Genomic DNA, 17,083 nt, shown 5'->3' on the forward strand with positions numbered 1-17,083 from the left:
TGCCCCTTACAAGAGGCGTGGAGGTCAGAGTGGTATAACAAGACGCTTTTAATGCCCCTCAGAAGAGACATGGAGGTCAGAGTGGTATAACAAGACGCTTTTAATGTCCCTCAGAAGACATGTGGAGGTCAGAGTGGTATAAGAAGGCTGTTTTAATGCCCCTTGCAAGAGATGTGGAGGTCAGAGTGGTATAACAAGACGCTTTTAATGCCCCTCAGAAGAGACGTGGAGGTCAGAGTCGTATAACAAGACACTTTTAATGCCCCTCAGAAGAGACGTGGAGGTCAGAGTGGTATAACAAGACGCTTTTAATGCCCCTCAGAAGAGACGTGGAGTTCAGAGAGGTATAACAAGACACTTTTACTGCCCCTCAGAAGAGACGTGGAGATCAGAGTGGTATTACAAGACGGTTTTAATGCCCCTTACAAGAGACGTGGATGTCAGAGTGGTATAATAAGATGCTTTCAATGCCCCTAAGAAGAGATGTGGAGGTCAGAGTGGGATAACAAGACGCTTTTAATGCCCCTTACAAGAGACGTGGAGGTCAGAGTGGTATAATAAGACGCTTTTAATGCCCCTCAGAAGAGACGTGGTGGTCAGAGTGGTATAACAAGACGATTTAATGCCCCTCAGAAGAGAAGTGGAGGTCAGAGTGGTTTAACAAGATGATTTTAATGCCCCTCAGAAGAGACGTGGAGGTCAGAGTGGTATAACAAAATGCTTTTAATGCCCCTCAGAAGAGACGTGGAGGTCAGAGTCGTATAATAATACGCTTTTAATGCCCCTCAGAAGAGACGTGGAGGTCAGAATGGTATAACAAGACGATTTTAATGCCCTTCAGAAGAGACGTGGAGGTCAGAATGGTATAACAAGACGCTTTTAATGCACCTCAGAAGAGAAGTGGAGGTCAGAGTGGTATAACAAGACGCTTTTAATGCCACTCAGAAGAAACGTGGAAGTCAGAGTGGTATAAGAAGACGGTTTTAATGCCACTTACAAGAGACGTGGAGGTCAGAGTGGTATAACAAGACGCTTTCAATGCCCCTCAGAAGAGACGTGGAGGTCAGAGTGGTATAACAAGACACTTTTAATGCGCCTCAGAAGACACGTGGAGGTCAGAGTGTTATTACAAGACGGTTTTAATGCCATTTACAAGTGACGTGGAGGTCAGAGTGGTATAACAAGACGCTTTTAATGCCCCTCAGAAGAGACATGGAGGTCAGAGTGGGATAACAAGACCCTTTTAATTCCCCTTACAAGAGACGTGGAGGTCAGAGTGGTATTACACGACGCTTTTAATGCCCCTCAGAAGAGACGTGGAGGTCAGAGTGGTATAACAATACACTTTTAATGCCCCTCAGAAGAGACGTGGAGGTCAGATTGGTATAACAAGATGCTTTCAAAGTCCCTCAAAAGAGACGTGGAGGTCAGAGAGGTATAACAAGATGCTTTAAATGCCCCTCAGAAGAGACGTGGAGGTCAGAGTGGTATAACAAGATGCTTTTAATGCCCCTCAGAAGAGACGTGGAGGTTAGAGTGGTATATCAAGACACTTTTAATGCCTCTCAGAAGAGACGTTGAGGTCAGAATGTTGTAACAGTACGCTTTTAATGGCCCTCAGAAGAGACGTGGAGGTCAGAGTGGTATAACAAGATGGTTTTAATGCCCATTACAAGAGACGTGGAGGTCAGAGTGGTATAACAAGACGCTTTTAATGCCTTCAGAAGAGACGTGGAGGTCAGAGTGGTATAACAAGACGCTTTTAATGCCCCTCAGAAGAGACGTGGAGGTCAGAGTGGTATAACAAGACGCTTTTAATGCCCCTCAGAAGCGACGTGGATGTCAGAGTGGTATAACAAGACTCTTTTAATGCCCCTCAGAAGAGACGTGGAGGTCAGAGTGGTATAACAAGACGGTTTTAATGCCCCTTACAAGAGGCGTGGAGGTCAGAGTGGTATAACAAGACGCTTTTAATGCCCCTCAGAAGAGACATGGAGGTCAGAGTGGTATAACAAGACGCTTTTAATGTCCCTCAGAAGACACGTGGAGGTCAGAGTGGTATAAGAAGGCTGTTTTAATGCCCCTTGCAAGAGATGTGGAGGTCAGAGTGGTATAACAAGACGCTTTTAATGCCCCTCAGAAGAGACGTGGAGGTCAGAGTCGTATAACAAGACACTTTTAATGCCCCTCAGAAGAGACGTGGAGGTCAGAGTGGTATAACAAGACGCTTTTAATGCCCCTCAGAAGAGACGTGGAGTTCAGAGAGGTATAACAAGACACTTTTACTGCCCCTCAGAAGAGACGTGGAGGTCAGAGTGGTATTACAAGACGGTTTTAATGCCCCTTACAAGAGACGTGGATGTCAGAGTGGTATAATAAGATGCTTTCAATGCCCCTAAGAAGAGATGTGGAGGTCAGAGTGGGATAACAAGACGCTTTTAATGCCCCTTACAAGAGACGTGGAGGTCAGAGTGGTATAACAAGACGCTTTTAATGCCCCTCAGAAGAGACGTGGTGGTCAGAGTGGTATAACAAGACGCTTTTAATGCCCCTCAGAAGAGAAGTGGAGGTCAGAGTGGTTTAACAAGATGATTTTAATGCCCCTCAGAAGAGACGTGGAGGTCAGAGTGGTATAACAAAATGCTTTTAATGCCCCTCAGAAGAGACGTGGAGGTCAGAGTCGTATAATAATACGCTTTTCATGCCCCTCAGAAGAGACGTGGAGGTCAGAGTGGTATGACAAGATGCTTTTAATGCCCCTCAGAAGAGACGTGGAGGTCAGAATGGTATAACAAGACGATTTTAATGCCCTTCAGAAGAGACGTGGAGGTCAGAATGGTATAACAAGACGCTTTTAATGCACCTCAGAAGAGAAGTGGAGGTCAGAGTGGTATAACAAGACGCTTTTAATGCCACTCAGAAGAAACGTGGAAGTCAGAGTGGTATAAGAAGACGGTTTTAATGCCACTTACAAGAGACGTGGAGGTCAGAGTGGTATAACAAGGCGCTTTTAATGTCCCCCAGAAGGGACGTCGAGGTCAGAGTGGTATAACAAGACGGTTTTAATGCCCCTCAGAAGAGACATGGAGGTCAGAGTGGTATAACAAGATGTTTTTAATGCCCCTCAGAAGAGACGTGGAGGTCAGAGTGGTATAACATGACACTTTTAATGCCCCTCTGAAGAGAGGTGGAGGTCAGAGTGTTATTACAAGACAGTTTTAATGCCCCTTACAAGAGAGGTGGAGGTCAGAGTGGTATAACAAGATGCTTTTAATGCCCCTCAGTAGAGACGTGGAGGTCATAGTGGGATAGCAAGACACTTTTAATTCCCCTTACAAGAGACGTGGAGGTCAGAGTGGTATAACAAGACGCTTTTAATGCCCTTCAGAAGGGACGTGGAGGTCAGAGTGGTATAACAAGACGCATTTAATGCCCCTCAGAAGAGACGTGGAGGTCAGAGTGGTAGAACAAGATGTTTTTAATGCCCCTCAGAAGAGACGTGGAGGTCAGAGTGGTATAACATGACACTTTTAATGCCCCTCTGAAGAGACGTGGAGGTCAGAGTGTTATTGCAAGACAGTTTTAATGCCCCTTACAAGAGAGGTGGAGGTCAGAGTGGTATAACAAGATGCTTTTAATGCCCCTCAGTAGAGACGTGGAGGTCATAGTGGGATAGCAAGACACTTTTAATTCCCCTTACAATAGACGTGGAGGTCAGAGTGGTATAACAAGACGCTTTTAATGCCCCTCAGAAGAGACGTGGAAGTCAGAGTGGTATAACAAGACGCTTTTAATGCCCCTCAGAAAAGACGTGGAGGTCAGAGTGGAATAACAAGATGCTTTAAATGCCCCTCAGAAGAGACGTGGAGGTCAGAGTGGTATAACAAGACGCTTTTAATGCCCCTCAGAAGAGACGTGGAGGTCAGAGTGGTATAACAAGACGCCTTTAATGCCTCTCAGAAGAGACGTGGAGGTCAGAGTGGTATAACAAGACGCTTTTAAGGCCCCTCAGAAGAGACGTGGAGGTCAGAGTGGTATAACAAGACGGTTTTAATGCCCCTCAGAAGAGACGTGGAGGTCAGAGTGGTATAACAAGACGCTTTTAATGCCCCTCCGAAGAGACGTGGAGGTCACAGTGGTATAACAAGACACTTTTAATGCCCCTCAGAAGAGACATAGAGGTCAGAGTGTTATTACAAGACGGTTTTAATGCCATTTACAAGAGACGTGGAGGTCAGAGTGGTTTAACAAGATGCTTTTAATGCCCCTCAGAAGAGACGTGGAGGTCAGAGTGGTATAACAGTACACTTTTAATGCCCCTCAGAAGAGACATGGAGGTCAGAGTGGTGTAACAAGATGCTTTAAATGCCCCTCAGAAGAGACATGGAGGTCAGAGTGGTATAACAAGACGCTTTTAATGCCCCTCAGAAGAGACGTTGAGGTCAGAATGGTGTAACAGGACGCTTTTAATGCCCCTCAGAAGAGACGTGGAGGTCAGAGTGGTATAACAAGATGGTTTTAATCCCCCTTACAAGAGACGAGGAGGTCAGAGTGGTATAACAAGACTCTTTTAATGCCCTTCAGAAGAGACGTGGAGGTCAGAGTGGTATAACAAGACGGTTTTAATGCCCCTTACAAGAGACGTGGAGGTCAGAGTGGTATAACGAGACGCTTTTAATGCCCCTCAGAAGAGACGTGGAGGTCAGAGTGGTATAACAAGATGCTTTTAATGCCCCTCAGAAGAGACATGGAGGTCAGAGTGGTATAACAAGACGCTTTTAATGTCCCTCAGAAGAGACGTGGAGGTCAGAGTGGTATAAGAAGACGGTGTTAATGCCCCTTACAAGAGATGTGGAGGTCAGAGTGGAATAACAAGACTCTTTTAATGCCCCTCAGAAGAGACGTGGAGGTCAGTGTCATATAACAAGACACTTTTAATGCCCCTCAGAAGAGACGTGGAGGTCAGAGTGGTATAACAAGACGATTTTAATGACCCCTCAGAAGATACATGGAGTTCAGAGTGGTATAACAAGACACTTTTAATGCCCCTCAGAAGAGACATGGAGGTCAGAGTGGTATTACAAGACGGTTTTAATGGCCCTTACAAGAGACGTGGAGGTCAGAGTGGTATAATAAGATGCTTTTAATGCCCCTCAGAAGAGATGTGGAGGTCAGAGTGGGATAACAAGACCCTTTTAATGCCCCTTACAAGAGACGTGGAGGTCAGAGTGGTATAACAAGATGCTTTTAATGCCCCTCAGAAGAGACGTGGAGGTCAGAGTGGTATAACAAGACGCTTTTAATGCCCCTCAGAAGAGAAGTGGAGGTCAGAGTGGTATAACAAGACGGTTTTAATGCCCCTCAGAAGAGACGTGGAGGTCAGAGTGGTATAACAAAATGCTTTTATTGCCCGTCAGAAGAGACGTGGAGGTCAGAGTCGTATAATAATACGCTTTTAATGCCTTCAGAAGAGACGTGGAGGTCAGAGTGGTATAACGAGACGCTTTTAATGCCCCTCAGAAGAGACGTGGAGGTCAGAGTGGTATAACAAGACGCTTTTAATGCCCCTCAGAAGAGAAGTGGAGGTCAGAGTGGTATAACAAGACTCTTTTAATGCCCCTCAGAAGAGACGTGGAGGTCAGAGTGGTATAACAAGACGGTTTTAATGCCCCTTACAAGAGGCGTGGAGGTCAGAGTGGTATAACAAGACGCTTTTAATGCCCCTCAGAAGAGACATGGAGGTCAGAGTGGTATAACAAGACGCTTTTAATGTCCCTCAGAAGACACGTGGAGGGCAGAGTGGTATAAGAAGGCTGTTTTAATGCCCCTTGCAAGAGATGTGGAGGTCAGAGTGGTATAACAAGACGCTTTTAATGCCCCTCAGAAGAGACGTGGAGGTCAGAGTCGTATAACAAGACACTTTTAATGCCCCTCAGAAGAGACGTGGAGGTCAGAGTGGTATAACAAGACGCTTTTAATGCCCATCAGAAGAGACGTGGAGTTCAGAGAGGTATAACAAGACACTTTTACTGCCCCTCAGAAGAGACATGGAGGTCAGAGTGGTATTACAAGACGGTTTTAATGCCCCTTGCAAGAGACGTGGATGTCAGAGTGGTATAATAAGATGCTTTCAATGCCCCTCAGAAGATATGTGGAGGTCAGAGTGGGATAACAAGACGCTTTTAATGCCCCTTACAAGAGACGTGGAGGTCAGAGTGGTATAACAAGACGCTTTTAATGCCCCTCAGAAGAGACGTGGTGGTCAGAGTGGTATAACAAGACGCTTTTAATGCCCCTCAGAAGAGAAGTGGAGGTCAGAGTGGTTTAACAAGATGATTTTAATGCCCCTCAGAAGAGACGTGGAGGTCAGAGTGGTATAACAAAATGCTTTTAATGCCCCTCAGAAGAGACGTGGAGGTCAGAGTCGTATAATAATACGCTTTTAATGCCCCTCAGAAGAGACGTGGAGGTCAGAGTGGTATAACAAGATGCTTTTAATGCCCCTCAGAAGAGACGTGGAGGTCAGAATGGTATAACAAGACGATTTTAATGCCCTTCAGAAGAGACGTGGAGGTCAGAATGGTATAACAAGACGCTTTTAATGCACCTCAGAAGAGAAGTGGAGGTCAGAGTGGTATAACAAGACGCTTTTAATGCCACTCAGAAGAAACGTGGAAGTCAGAGTGGTATAAGAAGACGGTTTTAATGCCACTTACAAGAGACGTGGAGGTCAGAGTGGTATAACAAGGCGCTTTTAATGCCCCCAGAAGGGACGTGGAGGTCAGAGTGGTATAACAAGACGGTTTTAATGCCCCTCAGAAGAGACATGGAGGTCAGAGTGGTATAACAAGATGTTTTTAATGCCCCTCAGAAGAGACGTGGAGGTCAGAGTGGTATAACATGACACTTTTAATGCACCTCAGAAGAGAAGTGGAGGTCAGAGTGGTATAACAAGACGCTTTTAATGCCACTCAGAAGAAACGTGGAAGTCAGAGTGGTATAAGAAGACGGTTTTAATGCCACTTACAAGAGACGTGGAGGTCAGAGTGGTATAACAAGATGCTTTTAATGCCCCTCAGTAGAGACGTGGAGGTCATAGTGGGATAGCAAGACACTTTTAATTCCCCTTACAAGAGACGTGGAGGTCAGAGTGGTATAACAAGACGCTTTTAATGCCCCTCAGAAGAGACGTGGAAGTCAGAGTGGTATAACAAGACGCTTTTAATGCCCCTCAGAAGAGACGTGCAGGTCAGAGTGGTATAACAAGACGCTTTTAATGCCCCTCAGAAGAGACGTGGAGGTCAGAGTGGTATTACAAGACGGTTTTAATGCCCCTTAAAAGAGACGTGGAGTTCAGAGTGGTATAACAAGACACTTTTAATGCCCCTCAGAAGAGACGTGGAGGGCAGAGTGATATAACAAGACACTTTTAATGCCCCTCAGAAGAGACGTGGAGGTCAGAGTGGTATAACAAGACGCTTTTAATGCCCCTCAGAAGCGACGTGGAGGTCAGAGTGGTATAACAAGACTTTTTTAATGCCCCTCAGAAGAGACGTGGAGGTCAGAGTGGTATAACAAGACGGTTTTAATGCCCCTTACAAGAGACGTGGAGGTCAGTGTGGTATAACGAGACGGTTTTAATGCCCCTCAGGAGAGACGTGGAGGTCAGAGTGGTATAACAAGACGCTTTTAATGCCCCTCAGAAGAGACGTGGAGGTCAGAGTGGTATAACAAGACACTTTTAATGCCCCTCAGAAGAGACATGGAGGTCAGAGTGTTATTACAAGACGGTTTTAATGCCATTTACAAGAGACGTGGAGGTCAGAGTGGTATAACAAGACACTTTTAATGCCCCTCAGAAGAGACATGGAGGTCAGAGTGGGAGAACAAGACCCTTTTAATTCCCCTTACAAGAGACGTGGAGGTCAGAGTGGTATAACAAGACGCTTTTAATGCCCCTCAGAAGAGACGTGGAGGTCAGAGTGGTATAACAATACACTTTTAATGCCCCTCAGAAGAGAAGTGGAGGTCAGAGTGGTATATCAAGACGCTTTTAATGCCCCTCAGAAGAGACGTGGAGGTCAGAGTGGTATAACAATACACTTTTAATGCCCCTCAGAAGAGACGTGGAGGTCAGAGTGGTATATCAAGACGCTTTTAATGCCTCTCAGAAGAGACGTTGAGGTCAGAATGTTGTAACAGTACGATTTTAATGGCCCTCAGAAGAGACGTGGAGGTCAGAGTGGTATAACAAGATGGTTTTAATGCCCCTTACAAGAGACATGGAGGTCAGAGTGGTATAACAAGACGCTTTTAATGCCCTCAGAAGAGACGTGGAGGTCAGAGTGGTATAACAAGACGCTTTTAATGCCCCTCAGAAGAGACGTGGAGGTCAGAGTGGTATAACAAGACGCTTTTAATGCCCCTCAGAAGCGACGTGGATGTCAGAGTGGTATAACAAGACTCTTTTAATGCCCCTCAGAAGAGACGTGGAGGTCAGAGTGGTATAACAAGACGGTTTTAATGCCCCTTATAAGAGACGTGGAGGTCAGAGTGGTATAACCAGACGCTTTTAATGCCTCTCAGAAGAGACATGGAGGTCAGAGTGGTATAACAAGATGCTTTTAATGTCCCTTAGAAGAGACGCGGAGGTCAGAGTGGTATAATAAGATGCTTTCAATGCCCCTCAGAAGAGATGTGGAGGTCAGAGTGGGATAACAAGACGCTTTTAATGCCCCTTACAAGAGACGTGGAGGTCAGAGTGGTATAACAAGACCCTTTTAATGCCCCTCAGAAGAGACGTGGTGGTCAGAGTGGTATAACAAGACGCTTTTAATGCCCCTCAGAAGAGAAGTGGAGGTCAGAGTGGTTTAACAAAATGATTTTAATGCCCCTCAGAAGAGACGTGGAGGTCAGAGTGGTATAACAAAATGCTTTTAATGCCCCTCAGAAGAGACGTGGAGGTCAGAGTCGTATAATAATACGCTTTTAATGCCCCTCAGAAGAGACGTGGAGGTCAGAGTGGTATAACAAGATGCTTTTAATGCCCCTCAGAAGAGACGTGGAGGTCAGAATGGTATAACAAGACGATTTTAATGCCCTTCAGAAGAGACGTGGAGGTCAGAATGGTATAACAAGACGCTTTTAATGCACCTCAGAAGAGAAGTGGAGGTCAGAGTGGTATAACTAGACGCTTTTAATGCCACTCAGAAGAAACGTGGAAGTCAGAGTGGTATAAGAAGACGGTTTTAATGCCACTTACAAGAGACGTGGAGGTCAGAGTGGTATAACAAGGCGCTTTTAATGCCCCTCAGAAGGGACGTGGAGGTCAGAGTGGTATAACAAGACGGTTTTAATGCCCCTCAGAAGAGACATGGAGGTCAGAGTGGTATAACAAGATGTTTTTAATGCCCCTCAGAAGAGACGTGGAGGTCAGAGTGGTATAACATGACACTTTTAATGCCCCTCTGAAGAGACGTGGAGGTCAGAGTGTTATTACAAGACAGTTTTAATGCCTCTTACAAGAGAGGTGGAGGTCAGAGTGGTATAACAAGATGCTTTTAATGCCCCTCAGTAGAGACGTGGAGGTCATAGTGGGATAGCAAGACACTTTTAATTCCCCTTACAAGAGACGTGGAGGTCAGAGTGGTATAACAAGACGCTTTTAATGCCCCTCAGAAGAGACGTGGAAGTCAGAGTGGTATAACAAGACGCTTTTAATGCCCCTCAGAAGAGACGTGGAAGTCAGAGTGGTATAACAAGACGCTTTTAATGCCCCTCAGAAGAGACGTGCAGGTCAGAGTGGTATAACAAGACGCTTTTAATGCCCCTCAGAAGAGACGTGGAGTTCAGAGTGGTATAACAAGACACTTTTAATGCCCCTCAGAAGAGACGTGGAGGGCAGAGTGATATAACAAGACACTTTTAATGCCCCTCAGAAGAGACGTGGAGGTCAGAGTGGTATAACAAGACGCTTTTAATGCCCCTCAGAAGCGACGTGGAGGTCAGAGTGGTATAACAAGACTTTTTTAATGCCCCTCAGAAGAGACGTGGAGGTCAGAGTGGTATAACAAGACGCTTCTAATGCCCCTCAGAATCGACGTGGAGGTCAGAGTGGTTTAACAAGACTTTTTTAATGCCCCTCAGAAGAGACGTGGAGGTCAGAGTGGTATAACAAGACTGATTTAATGCCCCTTACAAGAGACGTGGAGGTCAGAGTGGCATAACGAGACGGTTTTAATGCCCCTCAGAAGAGACGTGGAGGTCAGAGAGGTATAACAAGACGCTTTTCATGCCCCTCAGAAGAGACGTGGAGGTCAGAGTGGTATAACAAGATGGTTTTAATTCCCCTTAAAAGAGACGTGGAGGTCAGAGTGGTATAACAAGATGCTTTTAATGCCCCTCAGAAGAGACGTGGAGGTGAGAGTGGTATAACAAGACACTTTTAATGCCCCTCAGAAGAGACATGGAGGTCAGAGTGTTATTACAAGACGGTTTTAATGCCATTTACAAGAGACGTGGAGGTCAGAGTGGTATAACAAGACACTTTTAATGCCCCTCAGAAGAGACATGGAGGTCAGAGTGGGAGAACAAGACCCTTTTAATTCCCCTTACAAGAGACGTGGAGGTCAGAGTGGTATAACAAGACGCTTTTAATGCCCCTCAGAAGAGACGTGGAGATCAGAGTGGTATAACAAGACGCTTTTAATGCCCCTCAGAAGAGACGTGGAGGTCAGAATGGTATAACAAGACGATTTTAATGCCCTTCAGAAGAGACGTGGAGGTCAGAATGGTATAACAAGACGCTTTTAATGCACCTCAGAAGAGAAGTGGAGGTCAGAGTGGTATAACAAGACGCTTTTAATGCCACTCAGAAGAAACGTAGAAGTCAGAGTGGTATAAGAAGACGGTTTTAATGCCACTTACAAGAGACGTGAAGGTCAGAGTGGTATAACAAGGCGCTTTTAATGCCCCTCAGAAGGGACGTGGAGGTCAGAGTGGTATAACAAGACGGTTTTAATGCCCCTCAGAAGAGACATGGAGGTCAGAGTGGTATAACAAGATGTTTTTAATGCCCCTCAGAAGAGACGTGGAGGTCAGAGTGGTATAACATGACACTTTTAATGCCCCTCTGAAGAGACGTGGAGGTCAGAGTGTTATTACAAGACAGTTTTAATGCCCCTTACAAGAGAGGTGGAGGTCAGAGTGGTATAACAAGATGCTTTTAATGCCCCTCAGTAGAGACGTGGAGGTCATAGTGGGATAGCAAGACACTTTTAATTCCCCTTACAAGAGACGTGGAGGTCAGAGTGGTATAACAAGACGCTTTTAATGCCCCTCAGAAGAGACGTGGAAGTCAGAGTGGTATAACAAGACGCTTTTAATGCCCCTCAGAAGAGACGTGGAAGTCAGAGTGGTATAACAAGACGCTTTTAATGCCCCTCAGAAGAGACGTGCAGGTCAGAGTGGTATAACAAGACGCTTTTAATGCCCCTCAGAAGAGACGTGGAGTTCAGAGTGGTATAACAAGACACTTTTAATGCCCCTCAGAAGAGATGTGGAGGGCAGAGTGATATAACAAGACACTTTTAATGCCCCTCAGAAGAGACGTGGAGGTCAGAGTGGTATAACAAGACGCTTTTAATGCCCCTCAGAAGCGACGTGGAGGTCAGAGTGGTATAACAAGACTTTTTTAATGCCCCTCAGAAGAGACGTGGAGGTCAGAGTGGTATAACAAGACGCTTCTAATGCCCCTCAGAATCGACGTGGAGGTCAGAGTGGTTTAACAAGACTTTTTTAATGCCCCTCAGAAGAGACGTGGAGGTCAGAGTGGTATAACAAGACTGATTTAATGCCCCTTACAAGAGACGTGGAGGTCAGAGTGGCATAACGAGACGGTTTTAATGCCCCTCAGAAGAGACGTGGAGGTCAGAGAGGTATAACAAGACGCTTTTAATGCCCCTCAGAAGAGACGTGGAGGTCAGAGTGGTATAACAAGATGGTTTTAATTCCCCTTAAAAGAGACGTGGAGGTCAGAGTGTTATAACAAGATGCTTTTAATGCCCCTCAGAAGAGACGTGGAGGTGAGAGTGGTATAACAAGACACTTTTAATGCCCCTCAGAAGAGACATGGAGGTCAGAGTGTTATTACAAGACGATTTTAATGCCATTTACAAGAGACGTGGAGGTCAGAGTGGTATAACAAGACACTTTTAATGCCCCTCAGAAGAGACATGGAGGTCAGAGTGGGAGAACAAGACCCTTTTAATTCCCCTTACAAGAGACGTGGAGGTCAGAGTGGTATAACAAGACGCTTTTAATGCCCCTCAGAAGAGACGTGGAGGTCAGAGTGGTATAACAATACACTTTTAATGCCCCTCAGAAGAGAAGTGGAGGTCAGAGTGGTATATCAAGACGCTTTTAATGCCCCTCAGAAGAGACGTGGAGGTCAGAGTGTTATTACAAGACGGTTTTATTGCCATTTACAAGAGACGTGGAGGTCAGAGTGGTATAACAAGACACTTTTAATGCCCCTCAGAAGAGACATGGAGGTCAGAGTGGGATAACAAGTCCCTTTTAATTCACCTTACAAGAGACGTGGAGGTCAGAGTGGTATAACAAGACGCTTTTAATGCCCCTCAGAAGAGACGTGGAGGTCAGAGTGGTATAACAAGACGCATTTAATGCCCCTTACAAGAGACGTGGAGGTCAGAGTGGTATAACAAGATGCTTTTAATGCCCCTCAGAAGAGACGTGGAGGTCAGAGTGGTATAACAAGACGCTTTTAATGCCCCTCAGAAGAGAAGTGGAGGTCAGAGTGGTATAACAAGACGGTTTTAATGCCCCTCAGAAGAGACGTGGAGGTCAGAGTGGTATAACAAAATGCTTTTAATGCCCCTCAGAAGAGACGTGGAGGTCACATTCGTATAATAATACGCTTTTAATGCCCCTCAGAAGAGACGTGTAGGTCATAGTTGTGTAACAAGATGCTTTTAATGCCCCTCAGAAGAGACGTGGAGGTCAGAATGGTATAACAAGACAATTTTAATGCCCCTCAGAAGAGACGTGGAGGTCAGAGTGGTATAACAAGACGGTTTTAATGCCCCTTAAAAGAGACCTGGGGGTCAGAGTGGTATAACAAGACGCTTTCAATGCCCCTCAGAAGAGACGTGGAGGTCAGAGTGGTATAACAAGACACTTTTAATGCCCCTCAGAAGAGACGTGGAGGTCAGAGTGTTATTACAAGATGGTTTTAATTCCATTTACAAGAGACTTGGAGGTCAGAGTGGTATAACAAGATGCTTTTAATGCCCCTCAGAAGAGACATGGAGGTCAGAGTGGGATAACAAGACCCTTTTAATTCCCCTTACAAGAGACGTGGAGGTCAGAGTGGTATAACAAGACGCTTTTAATGCCCCTCAGAAGAGACGTGGAGGTCAGAGTGGTATAACAATACACTTTTAATGCCCCTCAGAAGAGACGTGGAGGTCAGAGTGGTATAACAAGATGCTTTAAATGCCCTTCAGAAGAGACGTGGAGGTCAGAGTGCTATTAGAAGACGGTTTTAATGCCCCTTACAAGAGATGTGGAGGTCAGAATGGTATAGCAAGACGCTTTTAATGCCCCTCAGAAGAGACGTGGAGGTCAGAGTGGGATAACAAGACCCTTTTAATTCCCCTTACAAGAGACATGGAGGTCAGAGTGGTATAACAAGACGCTTTTAATGCCCCTCATAAGAGACGTGGAGGTCAGAGTGGTATAACAAGATGCTTTTAATGCCCCTCAGAAGAGACGTGGAGGTCAGAGTGGTATAAGAAGACGGTTTTAATGCCCCTTAAAATAGACGTGGAGGTCAGAGTGGTATAACAAGACGCTTTCAATGCCCCTCAGAAGAGACGTGGAGGTCAGAGTGGTATAACAAGACACTTTTAATGCCCCTCAGAAGAGACGTGGAGGTCAGAGTGTTATTACAAGACGGTTTTAATGCCATTTACAAGAGACGTGGAGGTCAGAGTGGTATAACAAGACGCTTTTAATGCCCCTCAGAAGAGACATGGAGGTCTGAGTGGGATAACAAGACCCTTTTAATTCCCCTTACAAGAGACGTGGAGGTCAGAGTGGTATAACAAGACGCTTTTAATGCCCCTCAGAAGAGACGTGGAGGTCAGAGTCGTATAATAATTCACTTTTAATGCCCCTCAGAAGAGACGTGGAGGTCAGAGTTGTATAACAAGATGCTTTAAATGCCCTTCAGAAGAGATGTGGAGGTCAGAGTGCTATTAGAAGACGGTTTTAATGCCCCTTACAAGAGATGTGGAGGTCAGAGTGGTATAGCAAGACGCTTTTAATGCCCCTCAGAAGAGACGTGGAGGTCAGAGTGGGATAACAAGACCCTTTTAATTCCCCTTATAAGAGACAAGGAGGTCAGAGTGGTATAACAAGACGCTTTTAATGCCCCTCATAAGAGACGTAGAGGTCAGAGTGGTATAAAAAGATGGTTTTAATGCCCCTCAGAAGAGACGTGGAGGTCAGAGTGGTATAAGAAGACGGTTTTAATGCCCCTTAAAAGAGACGTGGAGGTCAGAGTGGTATAACAAGACGCTTTCAATGCCCCTCAGAAGAGACGTGGAGGTCAGAGTGGTATAACAAGACACTGTTAATGCCCCTCAGAAGAGACGTGGAGGTCAGAGTGTTATTACAAGACGGTTTTATTGCCATTTACAAGAGACGTGGAGGTCAGAGTGGTATAACAAGACACTTTTAATGCCCCTCAGAAGAGACATGGAGGTCAGAGTGGGATAACAAGTCCCTTTTAATTCACCTTACAAGAGACGTGGAGGTCAGAGTGGTATAACAAGACGCTTTTAATGCCCCTCAGAAGAGACGTGGAGGTCAGAGTGGTATAACAAGACACTTTTAATGCCTCTCAGAAGCGACGTGGAGGTCAGAGTGGTATAACAAGACTCTTTTAATGCCCCTCAGAAGAGACCTGGAGGTCAGAGTGGTATAACAAGATGGTTTTAATGCCCCTTACAAGAGACGTGGAGGTCAGAGTGGTATAACAAGACGCTTTTAATGCCCCTCAGAAGAGACATGGAGGTCAGAGTGGTATAACAAGACGCTTTTAATGTCCCTCAGAAGAGACGTGGAGGTCAGAGTGGTATAAGAAGACGGTTTTAATGCGCCTTACAAGAGATGTGGAGGTCAGAGTGGTGTAACAAGACGCTTTTAATGCCCCTCAGAAGAGACGTGGAGTTCAGAGAGGTATTACAAGACGGTTTTAATGCCCGTTACAAGAGACGTGGAGGTCAGAGTGGTATAATAAGATGCTTTCAATGCCCCTCAGAAGAGATGTGGAGGTCAGAGTGGGATAATAAGACGCTTTTAATGCCCCTTACAAGAGACGTGGAGGTCAGAGTGGTATAACAAGACGCTTTTAATGCCCCTCAGAAGAGACATGTAGGTCAGAGTGGGATAACAAGACCCTTTTAATTCCCCTTACAAGAGACGTGGAGGTCAGAGTGGTATAACAAGACGCTTTTAATGCCCCTCAGAAGAGACGTGGAGGTCAGAGTGGTATAACAATACACTTTTAATGCCCCTCAGAAGAGACGTGGAGGTCAGAGTGGTATAACAAGATGCTTTAAATGCCCTTCAGAAGAGACGTGGAGGTCAGAGTGCTATTAGAAGACGGTTTTAATGCCCCTTACAAGAGATGTGGAGGTCAGAATGGTATAGCAAGACGCTTTTAATGCCCCTCAGAAGAGACGTGGAGGTCAGAGTGGGATAACAAGACCCTTTTAATTCCCCTTACAAGAGACATGGAGGTCAGAGTGGTATAACAAGACGCTTTTAATGCCCCTCATAAGAGACGTGGAGGTCAGAGTGGTATAACAAGATGCTTTTAATGCCCCTCAGAAGAGACGTGGAGGTCAGAGTGGTATAAGAAGACGGTTTTAATGCCCCTTAAAATAGACGTGGAGGTCAGAGTGGTATAACAAGACGCTTTCAATGCCCCTCAGAAGAGACGTGGAGGTCAGAGTGGTATAACAAGACACTTTTAATGCCCCTCAGAAGAGACGTGGAGGTCAGAGTGTTATTACAAGACGGTTTTAATGCCATTTACAAGAGACGTGGAGGTCAGAGTGGTATAACAAGACGCTTTTAATGCCCCTCAGAAGAGACGTGGAGGTCAGAGTCGTATAATAATACACTTTTAATGCCCCTCAGAAGAGACGTGGAGGTCAGAGTGGTATAACAAGATGCTTTAAATGCCCTTCAGAAGAGATGTGGAGGTCAGAGTGCTATTAGAAGACGGTTTTAATGCCCCTTACAAGAGATGTGGAGGTCAGAGTGGTATAGCAAGACGCTTTTAATGCCCCTCAGAAGAGACGTGGAGGTCAGAGTGGGATAACAAGACCCTTTTAATTCCCCTTATAAGAGACAAGGAGGTCAGAGTGGTATAACAAGACGCTTTTAATGCCCCTCATAAGAGACGTAGAGGTCAGAGTGTTATAAAAAGATGGTTTTAATGCCCCTCAGAAGAGACGTGGAGGTCAGAGTGGTATAAGAAGACGGTTTTAATGCCCCTTAAAAGAGACGTGGAGGTCAGAGTGGTATAACAAGACGCTTTCAATGCCCCTCAGAAGAGACGTGGAGGTCAGAGTGGTATAACAAGACACTGTTAATGCCCCTCAGAAGAGACGTGGAGGTCAGAGTGTTATTACAAGACGGTTTTATTGCCATTTACAAGAGACGTGGAGGTCAGAGTGGTATAACAAGACACTTTTAATGCCCCTCAGAAGAGACATGGAGGTCAGAGTGGGATAACAAGTCCCTTTTAATTCATCTTACAAGAGACGTGGAGGTCAGAGTGGTATAACAAGACGCTTTTAATGCCCTCAGAAGAGACGTGGAGGTCAGAGTGGTATAACAAGACGCTTTTAATGCCCCTCAGAAGAGACGTGGAGGTCAGAGTGGTATAACAAGACACTTTTAATGCCTCTCAGAAGCGACGTGGAGGTCAGAGTGGTATAACAAGACTCTTTTAATGCCCCTCAGAAGAGACGTGGAGGTCAGAGTG

The sequence above is a fragment of the Phyllobates terribilis genome, unplaced genomic scaffold (assembly GCF_046119375.1).
Source record: "Phyllobates terribilis strain yellow unplaced genomic scaffold, ASM4611937v1 Scaffold_2__4_contigs__length_985480577, whole genome shotgun sequence".
Taxonomy (NCBI): Eukaryota; Metazoa; Chordata; class Amphibia; order Anura; family Dendrobatidae; genus Phyllobates; species Phyllobates terribilis.